At 45.8% G+C, this 15090-nt stretch overlaps 1 long non-coding RNA gene across 1 annotated transcript; it reads left to right on the top strand.

The window, feature by feature from the left end:
- Window positions 1-13295: 13295 nt before the first annotated feature.
- On the top strand, window positions 13296-14682 carry LOC120409537. Its single transcript, XR_005601330.1, has 3 exons — window positions 13296-13482; window positions 13664-13775; window positions 14262-14682. It is a non-coding gene; the product is annotated as an uncharacterized LOC120409537 (long non-coding RNA).
- Window positions 14683-15090: the final 408 nt, after the last annotated feature.

Here is a 15090-nt window from a genome sequence, read left to right as displayed (position 1 = left end):
CGCTAACAGGATACATTGGTGCCAAATGTGGGGCATGCCTGTCTGCTAGGAACTGGCCTTGAGCCCCACCTCACTCCTCTCCCAAGCCACTAAACAGCCATTGATGATAGCAACAACTCTCATTTACCATCTATCGACAGAAGGCTCTATAGCCAGGTACCAATCCCCTGAGCCATCCAGCCCCACCTCTTTAGAGAAACAAATGAGCAAAGAAGAAGAGCCCAGCTTCTAATCACAGTACCTTGTATCCATCATGCTTGCTCTTCAGCAGAGGATCTCAAAGTGCTCTAGGGTCAGTCCCCATGAGGTGGGGTAAGCATTATCCCCAGTTTATAAATGGGGCCGATATGGTACAAAAAGTTGACGTGGACTTTCCCAAAGTCACGCAGCAAGTTAATGACAGGACAGGGACTGAGACCTATGTGTTCTGACTAGGAGTCCTTCTTTTCTAACTATTAAAGTGCAGTCCCTGTCCGCTCAGCTGTCCCTTCTTAAACAGGGGCCCTCCGCGTATGACTGTCTCCGGCCCGCCGCCCAGTCCTAGCAATGCTGCTTTCAATAATTCTATTTTCTTTCCTTTGTTTATTTTCCCGCCGACCCCCCTCCCCAGGCTTGTAGTGCAGATTGACTCAAGTTACAGCAATTGGCACTATCCTTGCATCACAAGGGAACTGAATCTTTCACATTTTTGGTGGGAATGGAGGGAAAGAGAACTTGCTTGGAGAAACAGACTGCATGGGGCGGGGGGCGGGGGAGAGAAAGAAAAGGTCATAACAGTTTAAGTCTCTCTGGGGTTAATGGGGCATTTGTCTTTCTTTCTTAGAAATATGTTCAAATACCAGAAATTTTCTATGGGCTGAAGAAGAGGGGAAGTAAACCCCCAAACCCTGAATCACAAGGCTCTGTTCATTTGATTTTAAATGTTGTTGAACTGTTCGCCTGGTGGAGAAAACCACAACTTGAATATTACCACATTTCGCAAACTGAAGGCTCTGCCTTGGGATACAGGGACAATTTATTAGTGGAAATATCTTTAATTAATTTGTGCACAAGTTCGTGTTTTTCTTTAATTCTTCTCCCCAGGCTCTTGACCCACAGTAATGAAATCCGAGAGCCCTTTTCAGAAAATGACTTTCTCAGCATTTTTGTTCCTTTTAAAGTTAAGTGTATCGCATAATGACCATGAAATGTTATCCTTTATTAGGAACACACTTTTCACTGAGAGTCTTCAAATAGACTTTATTACCAAGAGCTCTGTGCTAAGCTGCCATCTATTGCCTTCCAGTCAGACAGGCCTGGCTTTGAACTCCATGCACTGGTGCCTTGGAGGACGTGAGTTCTTCTCTGGTGGCTTTGTGTGGACTCTCTCTGTGAAGGAGCTGGGTCACAATTTCACTGGTCTGGCTCTATCTCGAGAGACTAAGCAGAAAATGAGGACTTGAACAATAGTGGCCAAAAGTAGCCTGACAGACGTTCACAATCCACCCTCAGCTCCAGCCCACTCATGTCACAAGCCTTTTCTTTTGAGCACATACTGTAGAAGAGAGGTGAGGGTTTACCTGTGATTTAGGCAGCAACCTTCCTTGGTCTGGGGATTCTCACAGACAATGCACTCAAACTGTGTTGCCCCTGCGAATGAGCTGAGCTCCCTTCCCCAGTAGTGAGGTTGAGGATTCCCAGTGTATGCTGGTTTTTGGCCATGGAAGTACAGGCCTCAGTTCTAGCCCCCATAATCCTCTATGCTAAATTTCAGTGGGGGCTGTCACAGGCCAGAGAGCTGCCATGGGCCAAGGCCAGAGCAGTGAAGGAGAAGCTTGGGGTGGGCAGGGTTTCGTCCTCCTGTTTTACAAACCGTTCTGGAGAAGGGCACCCCGGTGAGATTTCCCTATTGTTCTAAAGACTTTGGATTTACGTGGTGCCTTTCAGCACAAAGTATCTAAAAATGCTGTACAATGGGCTGGGATATATAGAGATCACTCATACAGCCACCTCTGGGGTGGCATGTGGGAGTGTTAGCAACAGCAGCCCTCCACAACAAGGTTGTTTGAGGGGAAGTGAAGTCCATGAGGTAATTGTAGAGAGGTGGACTCTTCCTTACACAAGGCTGAATTTGACTAGGTTCTTGGGATTAGCATCCCTACTCTTGAGAGAGATGTAGTGAGATCTTTAATGACAACAGATGACCAAGACCTTGGATTTGCATCCTTTCTGAAATCTGGTTCCCCCGCAAAAAGCCCAGCATTCTTTGGGGCACTGGTGCAGTGTTGACTCAGAGGAAAGAGTACTGCCTATGGGATAGCCAAGACTGGGTTTTCTTTGGGAGTTTCCCATCCAAATACTGATCAAGCTTGATCCTGATTAGTTTATGAAAGCTGAGGAGATTGCAGCCCACGGTGGCACACACTACTGAGTATGGTATAATATGGCCACATAGAAACTATACATGTAGTGGGTATTAATGAATGGCTCAACTGGAGCACCAAGCTGAATCCACTGCTCCCAGGATCCCAGATCTGAGCTTCTCAGTTCAGGCCTGTCTCTGTGTGAGAGGCAGAGAGATCATCATTCACCTCCCGTTTCTTAGTTTGACGTCTTATCCAAATCGACTCAAACCCGTAGTGGAGTCTCGCTGCCTCCCTTCCTCAAATCCCCCCCCCACCTAATTTGATATTGTTTCTCATCGAAATTATTTTTGTTTAAAACTAAATGAAAGGACAGGTTCACAAAAGGGTTAGCCCATTGTTGTGAGGTGGAATGTCACCTTGTCCTTGTCCAGTTTTCGCTCTAATTTGGTTAGGCCGCGGCCCAGGCATGTGAACAATTTGCTTTGTTTTTGTTGTTGACGATCGACCACAAGAACATTGGCTGCATGTGCTTTTCGTTTGGTTGCAGTTTAACAGCTGTTCCCATCAAAATAACCCTGTTTCTGCTAGCTTGATTTCTGTTTTAGTTACTGACCCAACTTTCCAGACCAGTAAGCTTCCCCCCCGACCCCTCCCCATTTTTCTGTCCCCGTTCCTTGTCCACCCCACCATCACCTTCTGACCCTTTTGGTTATTTCAACCTCCTTGATTATACCGGCCCCCAATTGTTATCAAGAAGATTCAGGAAGGAGGATGAAAAAAGGAAACATAATCTTATCTGAGAATAGAAACTATGATAAGGGCCCCCTATCTAGGCGCTGCAGTGTCCCTCGTGGTGGGGCCGCAGCAGTTCCTTTGAAAATAATCACCAACTCCATCTCTGCTAAATCACCTTTCACACAGCTCAGGCCTTTGATACAAAGGCCTCTGGCAAAATTAGAGCAGGATTGTGTAGACCCTAGAGAGAGAGCATTAAATGCTCAAGAGATCAGAATTAGGGGGCACCCAGCTGTAATTGCATAGGAGGAACCTCTCTGTTATTTTTGCAGAGGGGAGGACGTGCATGTGTGTGTAGTTGGCCTTGCTTGCTGCCATACAGGCAATGGGCTACAAAGAGGGACATGAGGGGCTAATTAACCAGCCTTTGTGACTTTTAACAATGCACACCAGAGGGGTAAATGATGGACAAAATGTGATGTGCCAGGTGCACAAATACTATTATAGACTGACCTGGGTGAAGCACTGTGCAGGACAATCCTGTAATGGCCAGGGGTGGACAAGACCAAATAGGTGTCCTTTAGTTCTAGTTTCTTTCCTTCTGATGGCCTCTGTTTTCATGGTCAGGAGGCATGGGATCAAACCTTTATTTTGTTTAATCTCTGCTGAAGTGAGATTCACGGTCTCATATGCTAATAGTCCCTGCTGGGCACATCACAAAACCAGGGCACCATTCAAGACAACTGGTGGCCTTTCTTTCATGACTCTACGTGGCCTGGAATAATGGTGGTGGCTGGAAGAGTAGAATGTGCTGTGGAGTCAGGACTGAGGTGCACTGGCTGAGCTGTCTAGGGGTACCCTGGGCTGAAATAGCAGGGCTATGGAAATAGGAGCAAAAGGTTATGATCAAGCGTGTTCTGTAAGAGCCCTCTCTCTAGGCTGGGATTTTTGTGGGCCCTACTTGAGACACCATAAAGGGGCCCGATCTACCAAAAAAAAAAATTGCTATATTATACCTGCCCTCTGAAAATGAGGGCTGGGGACTCAAAAAGTGAAGGAGAAAAAATTTGGCCTAAGTATTCAGCTTCCTACTTTCATACTGACCAGGGCTTTCTCTCTTTTGGAATTTATCCAAATTGGAGACATTTCACCAGAACAGTCCATTGTGCAAGTGGTTTTAGCGATTTCCATTCGGCCAGATGATCCTTCTACATGATATTTCCTCTTCAACTCCCAGACGCAAAACCAAGAGACATGTTTAAAAAAACCCCAACCAACCAAACCCTGCTCTTTCTGAACATAAAGTTTGGGGGATTGCTTGGGGCAAGCATGGCGGTGAAGCTGTTACATTTTTGTGAGTTAACTTAAGTGGAGAAACCAGGTTAAGCTCCTTGCAGTCAGTGTAACAGGGCTTTTCTGAATGAAACCTTGTGATCGCCCCTGACTAGCTTCTCTCATGTGCTCTCATCATGACGTTGTGATACAGAGATGGGGACATGACAGTCTTATGACATTATGTTTCTGGTACCCAGTGACTGAGTGTGGCGTTGACATTAGACCTTTAAGGTAAAAAGTTTCCAAAGTGACAGCCATATGGCTTGGAAGCAACTTGCAGTAATGGGAGACTGGCATAAGAAGCAGCAGATAAACATAAAAACCTTTGTCTTCCTGCTGATCTGGTTTCCGGGACCCTGGCAATTGTGACTAAAGTCCATTGTGAGTGAGCACAGTGAAGTATTGGTCTGTAACATAGCCGTAGTCCATGTGGGATGAGGTGGCCAGTGACTATGGCAGAAATTTTAGAATCACCCCTTCTGCCCAAATTTTTCCAAATACTTAGAATGTGCCCTTTGGGTCTTTTCCACCTGTTCTTCCTCCATGACAGCGTGAATTATGGATGGAGGTGCCGGCCTCAATTTTAAATTTCCTGTCTCTTGTTGATTTGTGGGATATTCATACCAGAGAAAAACGCATTGATTTGTGGGGCATTCATACCAGGCTAGACGGTGAAAGTTAAACATAAATCCATTTTACCTTTAATTAATTTTGATATCATTTTCTTTATTTCTGTAGCTGGCTATAAAATGGATCCACGCCCAAACCCCCAAATTAAACCCCTCTGTATTTTGGGGAAGCCCAGATCTGAATCCCAAACTCTATAATGGGCTGAACCAAAACTCTGAATGGATCGGAAGACAGTGCCTTTAGTTTTGCTTTGCATTTGGAGTTAGACACATTTGCGCCGCCAAAGATCTTACACTCGGATTGTTACAGACAAAAGCAAAACAAGACATAGAACAAACATTTGACAGGGACACGGGAGAGAGTGAGTGGTTGGTGAGCATCAGTAGGAGAGACTCTTTTGTGGAAAGGTTATTTAAACATGGCTCCTTTATTTCAAAAATCCTCACTAAAAAGTGTGCTAGTGTATGGGAGTCCTAACTGAAACTGACTAGGAACAGACCAGTTTAGCTTTATTGTCTGGAGAAGAGCGAAGTTGTGGGGAGGGAGAGAGGGCAGCAAGCAGCAGAAATGATGCAAAGTCAATGAGATCTCTAACAACCCCTTTCAGTTCTAATGATCTGCGATATTGTTAGTCACCAGGGGAAGGGAATTTTTCATGGGATATTTAACCCGATAGTGTCCCTTTCACGTTGCACATGCAGGACTGGAACATGTGCTCTGTTTTCAGATGCTTTCTCCAGGGCACCTTTTAAGGAGGGGTTCAAAAGGCGATTGCTCAATCTGTAACCTTCTCGCGCTTCCTGCAGAGTTCTCTCTTAAATTATTTTTTATCAAAAAGGCCCAGTAATTTTGATAGGGGAGATGAGGAGATGGGCACTACCAGGGAGGATAATAAAGAAGAACTGTCACTTCCCTGGCGGTCGCTTTCCTGGCCCTGCTGCTTTCCAAGATAAAGACACGGCGGCTGGTTTGGGTTCTATATCAAAAGGCTGATTTGTCTGCTTGATTATATATGAAATATAGATTTAAAGCTTAACTTATGTTTCCGAAAGTGAGTCAATAGCAGGGTAGAGCCTGACACATTTGTTACGATCACTAAAGAGCTTTGCTGGGCTTGCTGAAGCTCGTGGGGGCTGGAGGGGCTTTAAAAAAGCTGTTTGGATCCAGTATATTACAATCTGACCTGCTCAGAATGTATTGTTTATGAATTATCATGTGATGGTTGATAACTGGTTTGGGAGGAAATATTTTCTTTCTTGATTATCCTTCTACCTCTAGGTTTCTGGAGTCACCTCCTGGGAAGGAATTACACCCCCTTTATCCCAGGAGGAACAGGCAAGGGGCAATTGCAAACTGCCCACAAATGCCACAATCCGGCAAAGCACATGAGTAGTCCCACTGACATCAAGCAGAGGGTTAAGTGCTTTGCTGGGTCAGACCTTAGTATTTGTTCCTCGGGGTTGGTGTGCGCAGAGTCACTGTTGACTACCTGGGAAATGGGCAATTAGGAAGCTCAGGGGCATCAGTCTTAAGCAAGTCTCTTTCAGGATCCAAACTCATGGCACTTGAAGCAAGAAGGGCCGCAATGCTTTTCTGTGTGTTGGGCCAGCAGGCACGTCTCTGAAAACCATAGTCCTTTAATGATGGGAGGTCTGAAACCAAAGCCCAGATTCAAAATCCCCAAACACAGGGGATGGTCAAAGCCTGCACCACCACCTAGGTCTGAATTGTGCAAGTGGGCCAAACCAAAGGCCCTCCTGTAACATCTTCACACCGCCGTGCATTTGGAAATGATAGTGATAAGCTTGAATGTCAGCGTTGGTCCTCCATGCATGCATTGCAGCACCAGTTCACTGTCTGGCCTAAGAGATGTGGCGGGGTAAAGGGAAATGGGTTTAATCCTTCCTTCCTCCGGGGCCACTCCCAGAAGGTTGAGATGAGGAACTTTTCTTCTGCTCTCACTGTTGGCATTCTAGAGGGTTCAGTTTTCTCTCCTTATTCAATATCGGCATGCAGCTAATGGGGAAAAATGCACAACCCATGGGATCAAAGGCCAAAAACATGTCCCGATTCAGTTTATTCTTCATATCCAACATAAACACCACTGTCACCCAGCTATGACAGGGTCTGGCTGAAACCAGCCCCCATGAATGCAAGAATTTTGGCTGAAGTAAGATCCAAGCAAGATGGAGATTTTGTGTGTGAGTTGAGGGGAAGGAGTTTGAAGAACTTGCCATGCTGTTGAAATCTCCATCAATCAAGGAAGTATGTGCCCATAGTTGTCAGGTTAGCCTGCAGTCAGTCTAGGAGTCCTTCTGGACTCTCTTTGACAAAGGAGTCGGATTTAAGGTTTCTATCCTTATTTTTAAGGCTCCAGTGATTTGGGCTCAGGATGTCTATAGGGCTGTCTTGCACTCCAGAACCTCGACTGCCTGTTATAGCTCTGTTCCCTAGGAACAGTGGGACCGTCTGCTTCCAAGATGGAGCTTTGTGAGCAGGACTCACAAAGGGGCTCTCTTGGGGCTTTGTCATTTACTTGCATAGGAGCTCAAAACAATCACAGAGCTCTCCACCCTCAGGTTCAAATGTCAAACCCACGTCATTGACCTTGCTTTCCTACACAGCAGCTAATAGTCTGTTGTCACCTCAGGAACAAATGCAATCCCATGTACCTCATTCCCCCATGGGGTGGAGTGGAGAGGAAATTTGACTGATGTAAGTCACCTTGAATGGTGTTTAACTCTTGGGAGTTGCTCAGATATTTCAGTGGTGGACACATGACAAAAACTTGAGCAGAGTGGAATGGAAATAGGAGCTAATGGTAGGTCTGGATTTGAGTTTTGTGAGTGGTCTCCATTTTTATGGCGCCAAAACCCCAGATCCAAACACTCACTGATGCTGGGGTCTTGGAAACCCAGGCCTGATCCAGAGTTTGCAGTCTGAGCCCCTCTGTAGTAAAGGCCACTCACTGGCTTCCTCTTCCTTGTCTACCCTATGCTTTTCTGCAGGTGCCTTCATCTCCATTTGTTACACTTTGAATATCAGACCATACAGAGCCATGGGTACATATCAGTGCCTCTCTCTCATGGTGCCTGGCAGCACAGTATGGTGATAAAGTTCCAGGTAGAGGAAGACAACACTTTGCAGGACGCATGGGGTGGGGGAGGGTCTCGCCATAGCCAACTGCCTTAAAAAACTGATGAGAGCATAGCAATGAGGTCAGTGCAGCCATTTGAACTTGCCAGGAAGCGGTGGCTAGAGCCTCCCATGCCTTGGCTGATAGGTCCTGGGGGCTTTTCTTTCCACAAATGACACGCACGCACAAATAAAACCCTGTCGTCACTCTTTGCAAGAGCTTCACTGCTTCCAGGGGGAAGGAGTGAAAAGTAATTTGATGCCTTCATTATCTTTATAACATGAACCAATTTGTCAGCAAACTACTGTGCGGCCTGATTCGTGGTTGCACGGAGAGCCGGGCTAGGAGAAAGGAGTATTATTTTGTCACTAGTTTAAGCATCATTCTTTTTAGAGGAATATAAACATCCTGTGTAGAGCTGGCTCATTAGACACTTGCCCAGTGGCGTTATTGTTTTAATTAAATAACTGCCCAGGAGGAGCTGAGTTTCCAGTAATAATAATACTTTGCCCTCCTTATACCACCTTCCCTCTGAGGATCTCCATGTGCTTTACAAACATGAGTGAGCTAATCTCATCCCCCATGTGAAATAGATCAGTTATACATTCTCTGCATTTTACAGACAGGGAAACTGAGGCATAAAAAGCTTCAGTGACTAGTCCCAAGGTACCTTGGCTACTGGTTCCTACTCAGGTTAGGAGGCTCCTGGTCATCTGTCTTAACCATAAGGCCATAAAGTCAGTGTGAGTCAACTGATAACTCTCACCTCTGAACCCAGCAGGTCCTGTGTAGATCTCCACGAAGCATGATGAGAGGTCACGTCCACCTGCCTTCATATTCTGTTACTAAGCTCAGATTTCTAGTTGTTGTGAATCCCGGCCCATTTTTGGGAAACCATGGTTGAGTTATAGGCATAGGTGTTGGAACTAGGGGTGCTGGGGATATGGCAACACCCCCTGGCTTGAAGTAGTTTCCATCACATACAGGGTTTACAGTTTGGTTCAATAGCTGTCAGCTCCCCTACTGTACAAATTGTTCCAGCACTCCTGGTTGTGGGTATTGGGGAGGGATTTACAGTTTGTTAGAATTCAGTTGTTGCTAGGGTGACCAGACAGCAAGTGTGAAAAATCAGGACAGGGGGTGGGGGGTAATAGGATCCTATATAAGAAAAAGACCCAAAAATCGGGACTGTCCTTATAAAATCAGGACATCTGGTCACCCGAGTTGTTGCAGGTCTACTTGAACCTGCAGGGGTGATGGGGGAGTTAGACACTTGGGTGAGACCCCTCAAATAATCCCACCCCATGATCCACCATGACCTAACCTGCATGACGGGAGACAGCTGTAGTTGTGGGGTCAAGTTCCACACCAGGACTCAGGATCTTACACGGTATTGTTCATGAGACAGCTAGAGTACTTAGGGTGACCAGATGTCCCAATTTTATAGGGACAGCCCTGATTTGGGGGTCTTTTTCTTATATAGGCTCCTATTACCCCTGACCCCCATCCCGATTCTTCACACTTGCTGTCTGCTCACCCTAGAGTACTGCATGGAAGGCATCAGGTCAAGACCCCTTTGTGACTGCCACAAATGCACCAATAAGACAGATCTGTCATGATGTACCATTTTGGGGTATGTGCACACAGCACTGCCCTCTACTGAATGGAATCAAACCTGCTTAACTCTCTAGCATTCTTGCCCTCCAATAGTTGCAGTGTACAAAAAAGATCATACGGTTTTTTACTTGTGATAACTAAGGGAAGAGTCGGTGTTTTTAGAGCAGAAGGTTGTGAGTTCTGTTCCCCACACTATATGGGCTAACGCAGAAGTTTGTGTTCTATGTATATGCCTGGTTGTGTATCAGAGGGCTGTGTGTTTGTGAGCAGAGCTTGCCATGTGCCTTGCTGGGTGCAGACACATTCTGACAGCTGTGTGTTATCCACATCTTCACTTGTTTCATTAGCTCACCTTTGCAAGCTATGAATAAGGACAGAAGGTTACTATGGTATGTAAAGTAAGTCTCTTGGCTACACTTCTTCACCCATTTTTTCATGTTCTCTGTGTGTGTGTATATATATCTTTCTACTGTATTCTCCACTGCATGCAGCCGATGAAGTGGGTTTTATGCCATGGAAGCTTATGCCCAGATAAATTTGTTAATCTCAAAGGTGCCACAAGGACTCCTCATTCTTTTTGCTGCTACAGACTAACATGGCTACCACTCTGAAACTTCTTCAGCAGGGACTCTGGCTGCTGAGATGGGGTTCACTGAGAACCCAGCTGCAGTCTGACAGCTATATGGAGTGCATGGTATGGGATGGCTGTGCTTTTCCTCCTCCCTGTATTGATTTGTTTGACATTTTGGTTTTTACTCCATTCCATGTTTAATGTGCTGCCTAGCATTGTTCAGGCTCTGTTTATTGAAATACTCCGTTAAATCCAGGTACCCTCGTAGCCTGAAACATGAAATACATAGAGTTTTTCCTCTAAAGTATAGTTTATGCAAATAATTCCCTCTCTGCATTCCTACGCTAGTCAGGCTCTGCATATCTGATTGGGCTCTTAATGACTTTTGGGAATCATTTAAATAGCTAGCTGACTGGTCCAGTTAATAATCAAAGCCGCAGCTCCTGGTAGCAGAAGTGATGGATGGCACAACCAAACTGCCTCTCTGCACCAGTCCCTGGTTATTCCCAAACCCATGTTTGTCCATGGACCGGTTTTGCACTTCACAGAAAATTGGCATGATGTTGTCAGATGTCCCCCAGTAGTAACAAGACACACACATTAATGTACTGTGCAGACTGCTAGCCTGTTATCTCTGTGTCTTGTCCTATCTCAGACTGTGAGGTTATTGGATCTTGTAAGTTGGGACCAGGTCAGTGCTGGAACCAGGTGCTGCATCAGGGAGTGTTCAGTAGGTCGTACTCTTTCCACTGTGTGATAGCCCACTTATGGCATTTTGGTGCTATGTTGGTGGAAGTGCCATTTTTAGATGAGTGACAAGACCGAGGCCCTACCCAGTCGCGGTTACTAGTTGATCTCATAGCATCCTTTCACAAGTGTATGTGAACTGGGTGTAATTGGTGCACTGTCTGCCTGAGTCTACAGAGAACCTGAAACAATTACTCTGAGATATGTGAACTCCTCCAGGGACCTCCATAGGGTGTTAACTCCAGGACCCACTGCTCTGTGGGGCCCCAGGGACACCAATACCACCAGGGTCTTTGTGTGACCAGAGTCAAAGAGTGAAGTGAGCATCCCCCACCCATCAACACTGGCTGCTGGGCTAAGTAAAGAGAAGCCATGTGCTGCCATCTCTGCCTCTCTTGGGGTTACAGGGGACCTCTGCTGCTCCTGAGGGTAAGGAGGCCTTGCTGCCTCTCCTGTAGGTTGGAGAAGACCCTATGTCACTCCCCCTTCCTTTCTAAGAGGGGAGTGCTACAGTGATGAGTCTGTACGAAAATCTATATAGATAAGTCTGTAATACACCATATACGGAGTTCAGCTACCCATTGCTGAAATGCAGCTACCTATAGGCCAGAGAGGGGCAGCCATTTTGCACCAGCATTATTGCCCATTAGTTCAGCGCAGAGAATGAAGCAGGGGGCAGCATCTCCAACTGAAACAACAAGGGGAACTTAGGGTGCTAGCTGATAACTCCTCAAGTCAGAACTCGGCCCCACAGAGAAACCAGGGCTGATGCTCTGGCTCATGCAGAAATTACTGTGCTTTTCATCTGCTGCAGGTCGTTGGGGTTCTGTGTCTTATCTAAAAGCCAATGGAGCTTTTCAATCCACTGATGTTAGTATTCTCTCCCCTGTCACCCTTCCATCAAACCTATGAACCTCTAGGTCCAGCCAAAGCCCCTTCCTTTCACCCGTGTGACTCTTCCTCGATGCCAAGATGTAGTTCAGTCCGTGCTGATGTCATTTCCTTTCGCTTAGTTGGACGATTTGGGCAGAGTTGTCTAAAACCACAAAACGTTGCTTTGGAGTGAAATGCAGACTCATGTGCATGTTAATATGGCTGCTCCAAGCCAAAGGCTTTTAATGGGAGGTATGTGCGGAAGCAGCCCTGTCTGCCTCCCTCCAGAACTGCTCTTTACTCAACTTTAACAGTAATATTGCGTGTAATGGTTTCACCAAGCCTTTGTTGTCTGTGTTTCTGAAACACCCTGCTTAATTCACACTCATTGCATTTGAATAGAAAACTTCCTTTTAATTCCAGGGCAAGTGAAGAGAAGCAATATCCAGGGTGTAATTACCATGTTTGTTAAACAGGATCTGTTGAAAGAGCCAACCTTGTCCTCTTTCCAAATTAGTTCTCCCCTTTTAAAGTGAAGGTTTATGCTGCTGAGAGCTGACTGGGAAGCCCTCGCTGACAGGGAAAGGGTGGTCTCTGGCAAATGTGGTGCTGCTTGTCAACAGCTCCTGTTTCCCTCAGCTCTGCTTTTAAGACCCAGGACAAGGCTTCTCTCCCCTCTTCTCACAGCATCTGAGGGGTCAACGCTTCTCATCGTGGTCAAGACTTGGAGAGCTGCTCTAGTCACCGTGTGCTGCAAGCAAAAGAAGTACCCTGAATTTCCCAGTGCTGTCATCTTTTGATGTGGCCTTCACATCCAGCTCCTCTGCGAGTTTGAGGGAGAAGGGTCACCCCAAACATGGGAGCTCACCTCTGGTGGGAAAGCTGTTACGTGGAGCTTGATGGGGACAGGACTTGCTCCCAGAGTACTGCTAGTTCAGCTGTAGCTCAAGGAAGGCTGGGAAATTCAGTCTTTGTACAGATGGTCATTATACCAGGGGCTTCTTTTCCTGGTTGGGGCATGCTGAGAAATGGGAGGAGTCTGGGTTCCTTTATAACCAAGATCTCCCATGCCCATGAGAGCAGAGTGATATTAAGAGGGAGACAATGGAAAATCGCTTTCATCTGACATCCACAGAACCATATAGTGGTAAAGCTAGGGGGAGGCTTTTGGAGTGGCCTCCTTTTTGCTTGTCTGGAGGGTTATTGCAGTGTTTGCATCACTGGTTTTATTTTAATGATGTATTTTGCACCATTTACTGTTTTTTTCAGGTTTGGGTACTGCCCTCATTTGTAGTTACTCCACATCTGGATTCTTGTTTGACCTTACAAGGCCAATTGTGGTCCCGGCGTTCTTTTAGCCACCACAACCCCAGGGACTGAAGTCCTCTGTCCATCCCCAGAACAGGTACAGCATGGACAGCAGCAGGGTGAGCTCTGTCACCTCCCATTGTGACTCTGCATTGACCTAGGCTGCTCACCTGATGGAAGGAGAGGTAAGTTTGTGCCCATTCATTCCTTGTCCTCTCTACTGAGCCTCCTAAGAAGGCTGCTGGTTAGCACTTGTACCTTGGAAAGAGGGCACCTGTTCACTAGGAAATGGACTGCGAGCCACCAACTCTCATTTCACGTAGACAATCAAACAGCTTCCTAATGGCTTATCTAATTCTCTTTCAGTACCACGGGGCTGGACATCTCTACAAAGGAGAAGTTTCACATCTGAGATGAAAGTCCAGTGGAGGGGACAGGACCAAGTGATCTCTCTCCTCCCTGGTCACCATAGCAGCAGGTGATGTACTTGTGAAAGTGCAGGTGCAAGTTCAAATAAATGTCACGTCTACCAGCAGGTTCAGTAGATCAATTTGGCAGGTCTGTCTCTTTGCAGAGTATAGTAGCATATGTGTGTGTCTCTCTCTGATGCTATCATGTCCCAAGCTGTTTTGTAATTTGGTTGACAGATGCAGTCACTATTTATAATTACTTATTTAAGCAACAGTAAAATCAAGTGACTTACTAACTGTATCCAAACTGCTGACCTTAATGTATTTTAAAAGTTCATCGGATACTGAACCTCAAATGACCCATGGATGGATCTGGAATAATAATTTTCCTAATCCTCAAGTCATTATCTTAAAAGGAACGCATTGTTCTCCTAATTAAGTCCATCCACATGCTGTGCATCCTCCATGCAAATGCACTGTGCATAAACTAATTAAAGGAAATATACAGCCACAAGGACTCAAACTGTCTTTTATGCAGTTTTTTTGAATTATAGGGAATCTCCTCCCTCCCCCACATATATGGGCTGCAGTGAAGAATAATATCCCAACCTGCAATGAAAACCAGTGAGCAGTTGTGGATCAGCATTTGGAATTGCCAGAACTTTATTATTAATTATTTGGGGTATGTTGTGCCTAGCAGCCCCAGCTGAGATCCGGATCCCTGTGTACATACACGCAGTCCCTGCCCTGAACAGCTTACAAACTGAATAGATAAGAAGGACAAAATAAGTTGTACAGTCCCTGTTCTACAGTTGAGAAAGTGAGGCACAGGGGTTCAGTGACTTTTCCCAGGTCACACAGGGAGGAAGTATGTGGCAGAGCTGGGAATGGAATTGGGTACCTTCCTCTCAATTTTAATAACAGGCTCACGAGGTCTTACAAGTCTAGACATAGCAGCAGCAGTGGAGAAATTCCACTACAATACTCACTGGCACCAAACATTGACTAGTTGGTGGGAGAGTGGATAGGCGTGGTGGGTTCCTGGTGTCTCATATTCTGTTTGTGTCATGCATAGAAAGAAATGGGATTCCCATAAACTGACAATGCCACTGTGACACCCTGGCACCCCCTTATTCACCACTATCCTGTAATTAGGTTATGTTTTGTACAGAGTGTGCCTTGCGAGGTCTCATTCTAAAAGTATTGATCTGCCAGACATTAACATCTCATTGGATTGTGTGTGCTAAAGTCGTATGTGAAGTTATGAAGTTTGGCTATGTATGTGTTACTGAAACATGTGAGGTTGAAAACACCCACAAGCAGCCTTTCAGGTAAAAAGGCCAAACCTTTTGGTAAAATGGCCAAACAATGTTAGTGGCTTAT

The sequence above is a fragment of the Mauremys reevesii genome, linkage group 7 (assembly GCF_016161935.1).
Source record: "Mauremys reevesii isolate NIE-2019 linkage group 7, ASM1616193v1, whole genome shotgun sequence".
NCBI classification, from domain to species: Eukaryota; Metazoa; Chordata; order Testudines; family Geoemydidae; genus Mauremys; species Mauremys reevesii.
The sequence above is the reverse complement of the archived record's forward strand: the minus strand, read 5'-3'. Positions and strand labels throughout refer to the sequence as shown.